The sequence below is a fragment of the Panthera uncia genome, chromosome B4 (assembly GCF_023721935.1).
Source record: "Panthera uncia isolate 11264 chromosome B4, Puncia_PCG_1.0, whole genome shotgun sequence".
Lineage (NCBI taxonomy): Eukaryota > Metazoa > Chordata > Mammalia > Carnivora > Felidae > Panthera > Panthera uncia.
This window is the reverse complement of record NC_064809.1, coordinates 9,737,730-9,751,256: the sequence shown is the minus strand read 5'-3', so window position 1 is coordinate 9,751,256 and position 13,527 is coordinate 9,737,730. Positions and strand designations below refer to the sequence as shown.

The 13,527-nt window shown below is 42.9% G+C and overlaps 1 protein-coding gene across 6 annotated transcripts in view; it reads right to left on the bottom strand.

Annotated features, from left to right (window-relative positions):
- The window catches only part of CELF2 (CUGBP Elav-like family member 2), a 530,134-nt gene that overhangs the window by 407,196 nt on the left and 109,411 nt on the right, over positions 1–13,527 (bottom strand). The window lies entirely within an intron of this gene.

Here is a 13,527-nt window from a genome sequence, read left to right as displayed (position 1 = left end):
ACACAGTATATGCAGTATACAGTAGAAGCACTGACTAATGACATTTCTGATTAATTCCCATAAACATTTCAATGGTTACTTTCAAAGTGATTTTACACACATGCAAAAATATACCGCTACTTTCTGTTGAAAACATTACAATTTGAAAATATACAACATACAGAAAGAAAATGGGAAGGAAAAAAAAAATCCCAAACCACCTTTTAGATATTTTCCAGCTATATAAGGCACTTGCATTCTTTTTCCAAGAATCATTTAGGAACAAATTCCTCTGAGAATGTGTCTTTGTGTTGATGATCTCTGTCACCTGAGGTTTATGAAAGAACCCGTACAGCACAAAATCCAATTCTTTTAGTAGCAAATTGCCGTTTCTTATTTCTTCATTATACTGTCCTACCAGGTGGGATTTTTGAAGGCACATGCTATGATAATTCAAGGGGCACAAAAGATGAGTCACTAATTGAAGGCTTTATAGTATATTAATAAGACCGATGAGACACAAATTTCACAACTAACTTTTTCCAAATCGCAATATCCTATCTTTCAATCTGAGATGTGTTCTTGGAAATTATGGGGGGCAAGGAGTAAGAAGTAGAAATGGAGGCTTAATGCTGAGATATTTTAAAAGTGAAGGCAGGTTCAACTTTGTGTTGGGGGATTAAAGGTGTGATTCTTAGGAAGAGTGGTACATAATCTTCTTCAGGTCATATATTTCCTTTAAGAATCTCATCAAAGATACAAACACCTTACATAGGGTAAAATAACAATACACACATACATATGTATGTAAAATACGGAGCACAATTATAGATGGTTCGTGGACCTCCTACAACTAATACATCAACTCTGAGTTAGGAATCTCAGGACTTCTTCCTCCAGGAATCTTCTCTGTCCCTCCCAGCCTCTAGAACTCTTTCCTACCTACTGTCTGCGACAATACCCGGGCACCATAGGGACTCGCTGATTCCCTTAGAACCATTCTACCTTAAATTAATGAATGATTTATAAATGAGTGATATAAGTTGAGCTCCCGTAGAAATATTCTTTCCTAAATAACTAGATAATATTAAATCTCCAGCTCTTACTGCTTCAGAAACCAGTTTTTGAGAGAAAGCTTTCATCCCCTTAGCAAAAACCACAGTTGAAAGCTTGGTCCACGACACCATCGAATGTTTTATATGAACTTGTCTCTTCCAAGAATTCCATGCCTGCATAAGAAATTTTTCTTCCCAGATAGAATCAGAGCTGTGGGTACCCCAGCCAAGAAGCACCCCTCCCTTTAGTTTTCCTTTATAACAATGATCACAACAGAAATATCTTTTACATTCTATTTTAGTATTTATTATTTTGTAACTTGAGGCCAACACATATGATTACTCAATAAGTATTTGTTAAATTTTCAAGGAAGGAATTAATGAACTTTTCTGATCTTCTTGTTGCCCCGCAGGGTTAGATCTATGTTTAGAGCTTGATCATAATAATAGCAGCATCCCAAGGTTAAGGTACATTACCTTCCCTTCTTTCTAATCTTTTAACTCTTTATATTTACTTTCCAGATTATATGTATTTTAATATTATGAGTCCCTCTGGTATCTTTCAAAACAACGTACAACAGGGGGCGCCTGGGTGGCTCAGTTGGTTAAATGCCTGACTTCAGCTCAGGTCATGATCTCGCAGTCCGTGAGTTTGAGCCTCTTGTCGGGCTCTGTGCTGACAGCTCGGAGCCTGGAGCCTGCTTCGGATTCTGTGTGTGTGTCTCTCTCTAACTCTCTCTGCCCCTCACCCACTCATGCTCTGTCTCTCTCTGTCTCTCAAAAATGAATGAATGCTGAAAAAATTTAAAACAATGTTGAACATACATTATAATAAAACCCCTGAAATTGCAGTAGAGTAGCATTTCTCAGCCTCATACTATAATGACATTTGGGGCCAGATCTTCCTTTGTAATGAAGGCTGTTTGGTGTATTGTACATTGTAAGATATTTAGCAGCAGGCTTGGCCTCTACCCACTGGATGCCAGTAGTATGCACTCCCCCCACTTTGTGGCAATTCAAATGTCTCTAAACATTGCAAAACGTCCCCTGGGGCAAAACTTCCCTCGGTGGAGAACCTGTGCAATAGAAAAATAGAATGGAAGCACCCATAATTGACTTCTGTGTCCAAACCTTAGTGGATTGAGCAACATTCTCCACTCCTAGGGAAAAACATGGTGACTCAACCCTGTCAAGAATGCCCATCTCACTCTGGCTCCTACCACCTATGTGTGTGTGCTTACTGAGAGTACGTTGTGTTTGTTCCCCAACCAATTTATGTTGGCGATACTCATTCTTATTTTCAAATTTAATTAAACAAGATATAAACCCAATGAAGAATGACTGTGGAGAAGTTCTGTTTTTTGAAAAATAAGTTGTATTCTTTGGAAGGAATAAAATGACAAGTAGCTTATTAAGAAAAGCTGATCTTGAATTAGATCTAGGGGCTTGGGGGAAGAAAGACATGATTTTCACAGGTGACTTTCAGTTCTCGTTCCTCTTAAAAAGTAAACTAGAAATAGGGGGTGAATTCTACGTGTGACATACGCATGAAAGACAATGCAGAACTCCACTCAGGGATTCCACACACTCAGAGTGTTAGCCTTACCTTCAGAACAAAAAAATGCTGTGAAAGAAAGTTAGGCTCTCCACGTAGGAAGCACCAGCATGGGAAATTGATCTTTTTTTTTTTTTTTTTACAAAACTGCATACTCAAAAATTTACATTAGAATTATAGACTTTTCATAGGAAAAGGAATTTTTGGTGAACGTGCATGAATGGATGAACACAGCTTAAATTGTAAGATGTTACCTAAAAACGTGGTGATTCCATTGGAACATGTAGCTCCATGATTTAAAGAAAGAATACAAAGCAAGAAAGAGCCACCGTACCTGACTGCAATAACACAGCTAAGACTCACCAATCAGTTGTCATTTTCAAGATCAGCAAAACATTATGGCTTTGAAAATGCTAACGTGCTCATTTTAACCCATTTACTGTTGCTAATAAAAAATGTGAATTATTCGTGTTTTCATGAATGTATACCTTTTGTAAGGAAATCCTTGAAGAAAATAAATTCAGCACGATATGCTGTGCTTCATTTAGATAATGCTCCATCAAGACCCACTTGACAGAACTCCAAAAAGTATCACACAGAAAATTTTTAGGGCAGTGAAACTACTCTGTATGATACCATCAAAGGTGGATACATGTCGTCACCCATTTGTCCAAGTTCACAGAACAGACAACACCAAGAGTGAGCCCCAGTGCAAACTGTGGACTCTGGGTGAGAATAACGTGTCAATGTAGGTTCATCGAGGATAACACATGTACCATCCTGGTGGAGGTGTTGATAATGGGAGAGGTTGTGCACGTGTGGGGGAGAGGGGAATGTGGGAAATCTCTGTACCTTCCTGTCAATTTTGCTGGGAATCCAGGACTGCTCTAAAAAATAAAGTCTATGTCTATAAAAAAGAAGGTACTATAAAGACAAGGCATTTTTCAGTGAACTTGTATGAGTTACGATGTCCACTATTAACATGACTTTCTAAGTATAATTCATCTTCATTACTAGTATTTATTTATCCAACATATTCACTGAACACTTAGCATATGTTCAGCACACACCCATGCTGGGTGCTTTCAGAGGCACCAAGATGAATTAGATCCTGATCCTCCTTTCCAAGTGTTTATACTCCAATAAAGGATATTATATATAAGGTAGACCGTGGTGGAGACTTTTGAATTTTATACAACTGACAGCTCCCTGAAGTCAAAGATCATGACTTACTTTTTTTGAATACTCAGCTCCTGGCACACGCCAAGCACTCAATAAATATGAGTGGAACCGAACCGGGATACATTTTCTACCTGCAGGTAATTCTCGTCTCCTCAATTCGTTCCTTAAAATGCTTGTTGGAATAATATCAATATGTGGGGTTGCATTCATTTCCTTTCTTTAGTTACCATTACTAAGAGAATCTGACTTCACGAAGAGAGCAGGATGTTAAAAACTAAGTGAAACCACAATGAAAAAAACAACAAAGCAGAATTCCGTGTTCCAAGAAACAGAGCTGTCCTAGGGGTTCCGAAGTAGACCAATATGATGGAAGGCATGCGACAGGGTGCATATCCTTGGGCAATTTCTTCTGCCTGGTGGCTCTCTAAATCCCAGAACATAATAACAATGCTGCCCTTTGATCACGAGTTGTTGGATCAATCACCAATGTGAACAAACAAGAAAGCTCTCTGCAAATCTGAAGTTGTGCTATAAATTCAATTTTATCAAAGAAAAAAACCAGAAGAGACAAGAATCTTTCAAAAGCAGATAAGTGTCCCGTGGGTATTATACAGTTTTTTTTTTTTGTAGATTATTTAGCATCCCTTAAAAAAAAAACTTTAATTTTAAACGTGTGGAACATTTGCTGGAGCACAGAGTGATGCAAGCTTTTATCATCTGTCTGAAATAGCGTTCTTCCTCATCATGTCCTATCCCTTCCCATTCCTGAACGATGCAAACCGTTCTTTTTTTAGGAAGTGTTGAAGCAAGAGCATACCATCTATTTCTGTGCAGCCTGCCAGTTTCCAAAATTAGCCGACAACTATAAAACAGAGGACATGAGCCCCCATGCTAATTGTGTGGCGGCATGATAAATATTTTTAAGACCTGGAAGGTTTCTCTCCAATGGTAGATACTTTTGATTCTTCCAAAAGTAAAGACTTTTTAAAAACTTTAAAATATATTTTATTTTTCTTGCTTGTCTTGCAAATGATTTAATATTTCAGTCATAGAAGGGAAGTTTTCTTTAATTAAGAGTGAAAGTATTATAGTGAAGTAGATTTTTTTCTTCCTTCCTTCCCTCCTCTCTCCCTTCCTTCCTTCCTTCCTCCCTTCCTTCCTCCCTCCCTTCCTCCCTCCCTTCCTCTCTCTTCCTCCCTTCCTCTCTCTTCCTTTCTTCCTTCCTTCCTCACCTGGCTTGGGGCAAAGTGTAGGCCTTTCAAGTTGGATCTATTAGGGTGCCTGAGTGGCCCAGTCGGTTAAGTGTCTGACTTTGGTCCAGCTCATGATCTTGTAGTTTGTGAGTTCAAGCCCCACATCGGATTCTGTGCTGACAGCTCAGAGCCTGGAGCCTGCTTCAGCTTCTGTGTCTCCCCCTTTCTCTGCCTCTCCCCCAGTTCCACTCTGGTCTCTTTCTCTCTCTCTCAAAAATAAACATTAAAAAAAAATTTTTAAAATAAAGTTGGATCTATTTCCAAATATTACATAGACAAGAAGATTGGCTTAAAAGGCATCATTACAAATGCATATATTAATTTAGGGCCGTTAACTTTTGTCTTACCTGGTGAGCCTTAGCTCCAGGAAACCTAAAACAGTGTAGAGATTAAAGTTTCTCCTCTGATGAAGAAAGCCCAAAGATACTGCTCATTCCTCTTAACCCTTTATATTTTTGTTATTTTGTCCCTTCTATATCTTTTCTCTCCTGCTCTACCTTCTTCAATTTCCACTCACATGAGTAAAATATGAGTGTATGTGTGGCCACGCACAAGTGCATGTCTGTATGTCGACACAAGCATTATTCCCACATGGTGAAAACTACACACACACACACACAAGCTCACACTTATCAGACCCTCATTTAACACCAGCCATTGCTTTAGGCCACTGACATGAGTTTACTCACTTAACTCTTACTGAAGATTCATGCAGTCATTGCTATGATTAAAACACAGTAGAGATGAGAAAAATGAGACACAAAAATGTAAGTAGCTTCTGAAGGCCACGTGGCTGGTGACAGGGCCAGGATCTGAACCAAGGCATTCTGGCCTCAGAGCCCATTCTTCTGATTAGGAAGTCATATTGCTACTCAGTATGTACAAGCTACAAATTATATACACATACGTATACATCTATACGTATATATGTATATTTTCTCACTCTCTCTTTTTTTTTTTTTACATTTTTTAATGTTTATTTTAGACAGAGAGATACCGCACAAGCCGGGAAGGGGCAGAGTCTAGAGAGGGAGACAGAATCTGAAGCAGGCTCCAGGCTCTGAGCTGTCAGCACACAGCCTGACGCAGGGCTCAAACCCATGAACCGTGAGCTCATGACCTGAGCCGAAGTCGGATGTTTAACCAACTGAGCCACCCAGGCGCCTCTCTCTCTCTCTCTCTTTGCAGGTTGGGACCTTACGTACATGGACTGGGGTGGAGGCAAATCTGTAGGATCCATCCGAAGGGCGGTGGCAGGGTCCGAGGGGAGCGGGGTAGGAAAGGAAGCCACAGCCGAGGTGGCCCAGAGACAGAGGTCACCCTGAACCCACCACGACAGCAGAATGAAGGGGAGGAGAGTGGGGTCTCAGTGGCTGAAAGGGGTCAGGTTCACAGCAGGGGGAGAGTGGGGTCCAGTCTCCTCTGAGACCTATAGGCTGCCCAGGCATGTCCTGCAACACAACGCAGGCCGAGGGCTCAAGCAAAGCCCCTTGTGGGCAGCGCGGGAGGGAGGGGCCCAGAAGCACAGGCCGGTAAATGGGGTGGACCATGGGTAGTGTTCTCAGTGTTCTCTTGCTGCCTGGGAAGGTCACCAGAGGTAATAAAATGGGGGCACACAGACACGCACACACATATATATCGAATACATTTCTTTATTTGGTTTGGGTTGTGTGCTACAGCAGGCAACCACAAAAAAATGGCCTCACCACCAGGAAGGCTGCAGTGTAGAAGGGGGAGATGGACAAAAAACAAATGAGCGAATGGATACTTACTACTGCCTCCCGTAGTATATGTGATGAAGAAGAAAGGCACAGGGTAGGCTCAGAGAGTGCAGGTGGGGCTGTTATTGCCTAGAGGGCCGTCAGGAAGGGCTCTCCGGAAGGGCACTGAGCAAACGTGTCAATGCGTGAAACACCACCACTCCCTCCGCCTTGGTGCCACTGCATTTCACACTCCTTTGCAGCAAATACTCACCGAGGACCCACTGCCTGAAGCAGACAATTCTAGGTGTTGCTTTGTGTAACAAAAACAAAAAACAAAAAACGATAGGCCGTCTGGATCCGTGCACTCAAAATGCTGGCAGCCTGAATGGGGGGACGGGCCCCCAGATACACTCACACAGTCACTTAGGAAACCGCAGATGCTGGTGAGAGAGACTTCACGTCGCCGCAGAGGCCGGCCTCCCGGACCCGCTCCGGCGTGGGAACGCCGGGGGGTCAGCCGGCGACGCTCGCAGAAGCAGGCAGGCTGGTGGGGCCCCGTCCACAAGAGCCCCCCTCCAGGGTCTCCGCCTTGCCCGCGTCCGTGGAGAGGACCTCTTCTGCGCCCTCGGCACACAGAATTAAGTGGACGAGGTGGTGTTTCCCTTTAAATCACGTTTGGTGTTTGGCTCGGGCTGAGGGTTATCACCGTGGGGAGACGGGGCGCCCGTCCACCGAGTCCCGCAGGAAAACACAGGGACCCGCTGGAGGGCTGTGTGGAAGGAGGGATTTGCGACGGGCAGCAGGGCGCCCGCACAATGTGAGTGGTCAGCAGACTGGCTACGTTAAGATTAATTTAATCTCATCCCTGACCTATCCAGCCTCCTGAACAGGCAGGTCATATTTGGAGTCCTTGCTGGGCATTCTTTTTTGGCTCAAAACGTCTTCAGACCATTTTAGCATTCCTCACGTAAAACAGCCACCACGGTGTGCCTTTGTGTGTGTTCTTGTGTTCCAGCGCCTCGAAAATAAAAGCCAAAAGCTTCTCCGGTTCCACTGCGCAACACGGCCGGCCAGGCCCCGACGGTCACCTGTGAGGGGTGAGGGGCCTCTGTTCGAATAGCCCTGCTTGCCCCTCCGGTCATTTCCAGACGGTGTCGAGGGCTTTTGTTTTCTTTCAAAAATGTCATCTTGACACTTAGCTCAGGAATGCACTTGAGCTGGGGAAGCCTGTCCTCGAGACTGTTGGTAGCGGTGGGACTGAATGTCCACACGCACTTGGGTTTACCTGTTCATCATCATCCTCTATGCTGGTGAGTCCACCACAGTTAAATAATATATCCAGGAAGAACCCGAATCTGCCATGAGTAACAATTCCTGCTCATTGAAACGCACTCATTTAGACTGTGGAAATGGCAAATACAACCAGTCCTGGAGGGCAGTCCCAGAGCCTAATGAAGGCACATTACTTTCTTTTTTTTTTTTTTTAACGTTTTTATTTTATTTTTTGAGAGACACAGAGAGACAGAGTGCGAGCAGGGGAGGGGCAGAGAGAGAGAGGGAGACACAGAATCCGCAGCAGGCTCCAGGCTCTGAGTTGTCAGCACAGAGCCCGATGCGGGGCTGGAACCCAGGAACTAAGAGATCATGACCTGAGCCGAAGTCAGACGCTCAGTCGACTGAGCCACCCAGGTGCCCCATGGAAGGCACATTACATTTCATTGGGCACCTTGTACTCTCAGAGCCAGAAAGCAAAACAAAAACAAAACCAAACAAGAAAAACGGAAAATGCACATGCAAAAGGCTGCAGGTATGTGTGCTTTTTAAAAGCTTTGTTAACAAAATGACATCTCTCCAAACAAACAAAAAAACAAATGAAAACAAGACAACAAACCAACAACAACAAAAAAAGAAGAGGTGTATCCTCTTCAAATACTATGCTTTTGCCAGAGGGCAGGGGTATCAGATTACTAAAAGATCTCTGCACTTAATACTGCTGGATAATTGTGCTCCAAAATTTACTGCAATTCATAAATGGGCTTAAGGGAAAATATACCAAAAATTATTAATCAAAAATAATTTTTTTCTTTGATAAAGCAGTCTGAAAGGCAGCCCGTTTTGCAAGAATGCCTAATTTTTCTCTATTAGCTCCTAGGGATGTAATATCACCAATAAGTCCTCTTAATGAGAGAAAATCATCCCCACTCCTGATAATTTCTGGATCAAAGAGGGATTTGCAAAAAGCAGCCTGCATTGTAATGTTTGACTAATGGTCTAATCCATCAACCGACAAGTATTGGTACTGAGTTCATTATCATTTAATATTAGCATGTATTTATTAATTTGTTCAACAAATGCTTTCTAAAGTTCCTACTATGTGCCAGTTTCCAGGTGCTAGGGATTGAGAAGGGAATAAATAAACATAGACCCTTCCCTCACAAGGTTGACCGTGTAGTGTGGAAGCCATCATAGCAAACTTATGCAAAGGAATAGGCATTCCTAGGCTTTAAGTAGCAGGATGAGGTTTTATCTGCCCCCATCCCCTGAGAATCCCCTTCAAGGAGGTTTCTGGGAAAACAGATTCAGAGAGACTTCATCAGCATAACAATGTCAAAGTCTTGACTGATGAAACAGACTTCAGGGAAAGGAAGGATAATTCTGTCTCACAAGATGTTGCCCTTTCCAAGAACCTAAAATATAAAAACCACTGTCCAATCGAGATGGATGTGAGAACTTGCTGGACACTGTGCACCTTCCCGAGATGGGCTCTGGCCTGGGGAAAGGCGGCGGAGGGCCCAAGGCGATGGGAGATGTGGGGCAGGAGAGAAGAGAGAGAAGGTGGTGGCTTCTGACAGCCACAGTCAAACCCTATGTGGGATGAAAGTACAGAATGGAAAAATGGAGAGATGGTTATACCAGTTCCTGGACTCCTGGTCTGTTCAAGAATCTGATCAATGACTTCCTGCCCCTTCACAGATGCAACCTTCAGGCCCTGCCAGGCACTGGGCACTGGAGGATTCTGAGGAGCACAAGCTGGAACTCTGGACTCACGGCCTTGTTGGCTTCTGCTCAATATCCCAAAGTAAGAGACAGATATGCTCCTATCTGGCATGTGATGTAACCATGACCTCCGCCAAAAGAACAGCCCTTCCAAGAGCTTCCACCTCCGTGGACCTGGTCTCCACCTGCAGTCCGGAATGGGGCTCAGGCCAAGGTATTGAGCCCCACCCTCTTCCTTTTTTAATTAAAAAAAAAAAAAAGACATCAAAACCAGAAATTCTTTCAAAGCTGACTCTGGCTCTAGGGGTAAAAGCTTGAAATAGCCATCCATGAAAAATGAAAAGTAATAAATATTGTGCTGATGTGATTTGGGGAATCTTATTGTTTTTGTTTGTTTGAAGCTAAAGACCTTACTTCTCTCCAACAGTGTATTTATTTATTTATTTCTAATCAACCCATTTGTACGGCCCTCAGTGAAGAACAGGATGGCGTGGTTACCCCTCATTTCACAGATGAGTCAAGCGGGGATCCAAGAGAGTCCAGAGTTCGTGATCAAACAGCCCCCTCAGGGAGCCCAGCCTTTCTGCCTATAAAGGCTGGCACCGACCTCAGAGGTCTGGGCAGAAACACGGAATTCAATCCGAGTTCTGGGCACAGAGAGAGGGGCGAGACGAAATTTCTCCCATTCACGGGACCCTTTCACCTTCTTTAATTTACCCATTCAAAATAGCACAACTCTAGTGCTATCCACAGAGGAGTACTTAATGCTTCCCATTTTCCTGGTCGCTTCTTAGACTCTGCTGGGCAAGTTAAATGGGGTATTCATCACTACCTCTGAAAATTCAAATCTGTGTATTCAACCACGATGGGTCATGGCCAAATCTCTCATTTAACAATCGCCAATGTGCCTTTTTTGTGTGTGTGGCAATAGCAGTTTTGAACGAATCCCAGACGAAATCTCCAACCTTCAACACATTCACAGATGACAATTATGTCTCTACAATCACTAAAAAAAAAAAAATAAAATAAAACCAACAGAAATGGAATCAACAGTAAAAGAGCTAAATTATAGATAACAGAATATTCATAAAACTATACCTCATCTCATGAATGTGGGGGCACTGTCTGTATGCCAGGATTTCTTTAGCCATTGGTGATATTCAGCATATTGCAATTGAGTGCAATTACAGTTAGCTATAATTAAGAACAATTACAGCTTTTATTTCTACTTGTTCTTTAAAAGCACATTTGTAATAAAACTTTTTTTTTAAAAGGTGAAGAATATAATTATACATCCTTATAACGTCTCAAATAATTAGTTTGACTAAAGTTTCTTCTGGAACAATTTTCATTTTAACTGTCAGATCTGCCATTTATAGTCAATGGAACATACTTTTAAAAAAATTCCATCATTAACCTTTTTCACCCCATATAGCTGTATATGAATTATTGGTACAAATTGGAGGTTTCAGGACTTAAATCTCCAGGGCCTGCTGCAAGCCATGAAAGCATTTTCCTTTTAGTTGTCTATGTGCATGGATGTTCAAGCACACACACAGGCATACACACATGTGTGTGTCCTTTAAGAAAACAAAAGATATGCTACATTTTTAGAGTACGCTTTCTTGCTCAAGATTTTCGGGGGAAAGAAAATTGCTTGTGTTAGAAAGAGGCGTTCTCTGGTTCTACATTACAGAACACTGTCTCTTTGTTTATTGACTACATATTCATGCAGTACCCAAACCATACATGCCAAAATGAAGTCTCTGCATTGTGACAAATCCGTCCCTTGGTTTAGTTATTCATGGAGCACGTGGTGAGTATCAGCTGAATGGGATCAGGGCCTCGTCAGGATCAGTGAAATCCTACCTCCTCATAAATCGAGACTCTGACTCAACACTACCCGATCACTATCTCCCCTGCTAGACTGGAAGGTCTGTGAGGGCAGGGATGATCTCTTTTGTCCATCTCTGTCACCAGCACCCAGGTCAGAGAGTGGCCGTCAGAAAGCGCTAAGTTAAATATGCAGAATCAATGAAGCGGGCTTTTTTTCAGGTCTTTCCCATTTATGTTGGGAATAATTGAAAATTAATCACCCGAATGACTTGAAGATAGAAGAAAATTAGGTAATTCAACTCTGGAAATTAAGGATGTTTTCACCGCTTATCTGGTTGGATTAGCTGTCCTAGGAGAGACAGTGTTAGACAAAGTCTGTGCACCTGAAAATGGGGAGTTGGACCAGATCATCCTTTCCACTGAATTATCTAATACCCAACACAGACCAAAGTTTAAAGGCCATTAACATAAGCCTAAAACAGGCACGTGTACTAGTGTGTGGGGCAAATATGTACAATCATATCCATAAGACAGACCACTAGTATCAAAGATGCTAAAACACTGAGAAATAGCTACTGTTAAAAATACTCTCGATATCCAAAATACTGAAATGGATCTGAATGTGATTTATAAAGTTTATCACTTATTTCGTAACAGCCATCAATGACTACATACTTACTATGTTTCAGTTGCTTTGCTTAGCATTTCACATAAACTCTCTCTCATTCTCCACAACTGCTTGTTATTATTATGCCCATTTTTCAGATAAGTAAACTGAGTCTCAGAGAAGTCAAGTCAGTTTGAACCCAGGCCTGTCCAATTCTCAAATAAACAGCTAAAACAAGAAAACAAAACAACACATGGCTAATCCCGGTCAAAAGACATCAAAATTAGGATGATAACCTGGAGGGGACAGATCTCTACGTATAGCAATCCAATGGCGCAAATGAGAGAAACAGGAATCTAAGAAAAAAGTTTCAATCTGAACTTTACTTATAGATCTATAAGCTTTTATCTTACTGGTTCTCAGAGGTACTTTCTATGAGAAAGGTCCACATGTATTAGAGGTATGAGAGGGTTGTCAAATGGGTCAGCTCTAGGGTTAAAGGAACTACTCCTGGGTATCCGCCCTTGCCCAAATGCCCAAGAAGGCATCGCCATGGCCATTCGTCATAGCTCTGTCTGTAACTGAAACTAAATGCCCACAAGTAAGGTAATGGCTAAACTGTGTGATACCCACACTGCAGAATACCTACGGAACAATCACAAAGAATGTTCTAAAACAGAATTCCAAGGCACGTTGAATTAGAGAAAGACTAAGTTTCAGAATAATAGGTTGGGTTTTATGTTGTTGATGTTAAAAACAAACCCAGAACAAGAAGTTCCATGAGTACATTTGAGTATGGAAATACATAGAAACAGGCCTGGAGAAGATCAGCAGACTGATACGTGCTGGCCTCTGCAGAAAGGACAGCAGTGGGCATAGTTCAGTCTTACACACAAAACTTTTACCTAAAGGACTGCCCAGCCAACCTGACGGCCCAGAGGGCAAGGTGTCATTTCCAGAGCAGCAGCATGGCTTCCAGCTCTCCGGGGGAGAAGGTGTCAGGGCCCTACAGGGCCCATAAGCTGACTTCAGCATCTGCTGAAAGGTGGCAGGAGCTGGGCACAGGCCCTCCGCCCCTGCCTCCTGGGGAAGACCACAGGCTGGGGTCCGAGAGGGGACAAGTGGTGCACATCATTGTCTGTGCATGCCACCTGCCGGCTGGGCTGTGGAAGGGACACTTCCATTCCCACTGCTGGGCCAGGTGCAGCCGGCAGGTTGCTCATGGTGTCCAGATGGGCATGGGCCTGGGGATTAGCCTGATCCATGCAGCAGGCCTCCCATCCTCTAGGGGCACTAAAGATCCCTAGAGGCCCCTCTGCAAGAAGGCTCAGCAGCACATGTGACACAGTCCTGTGCCCAC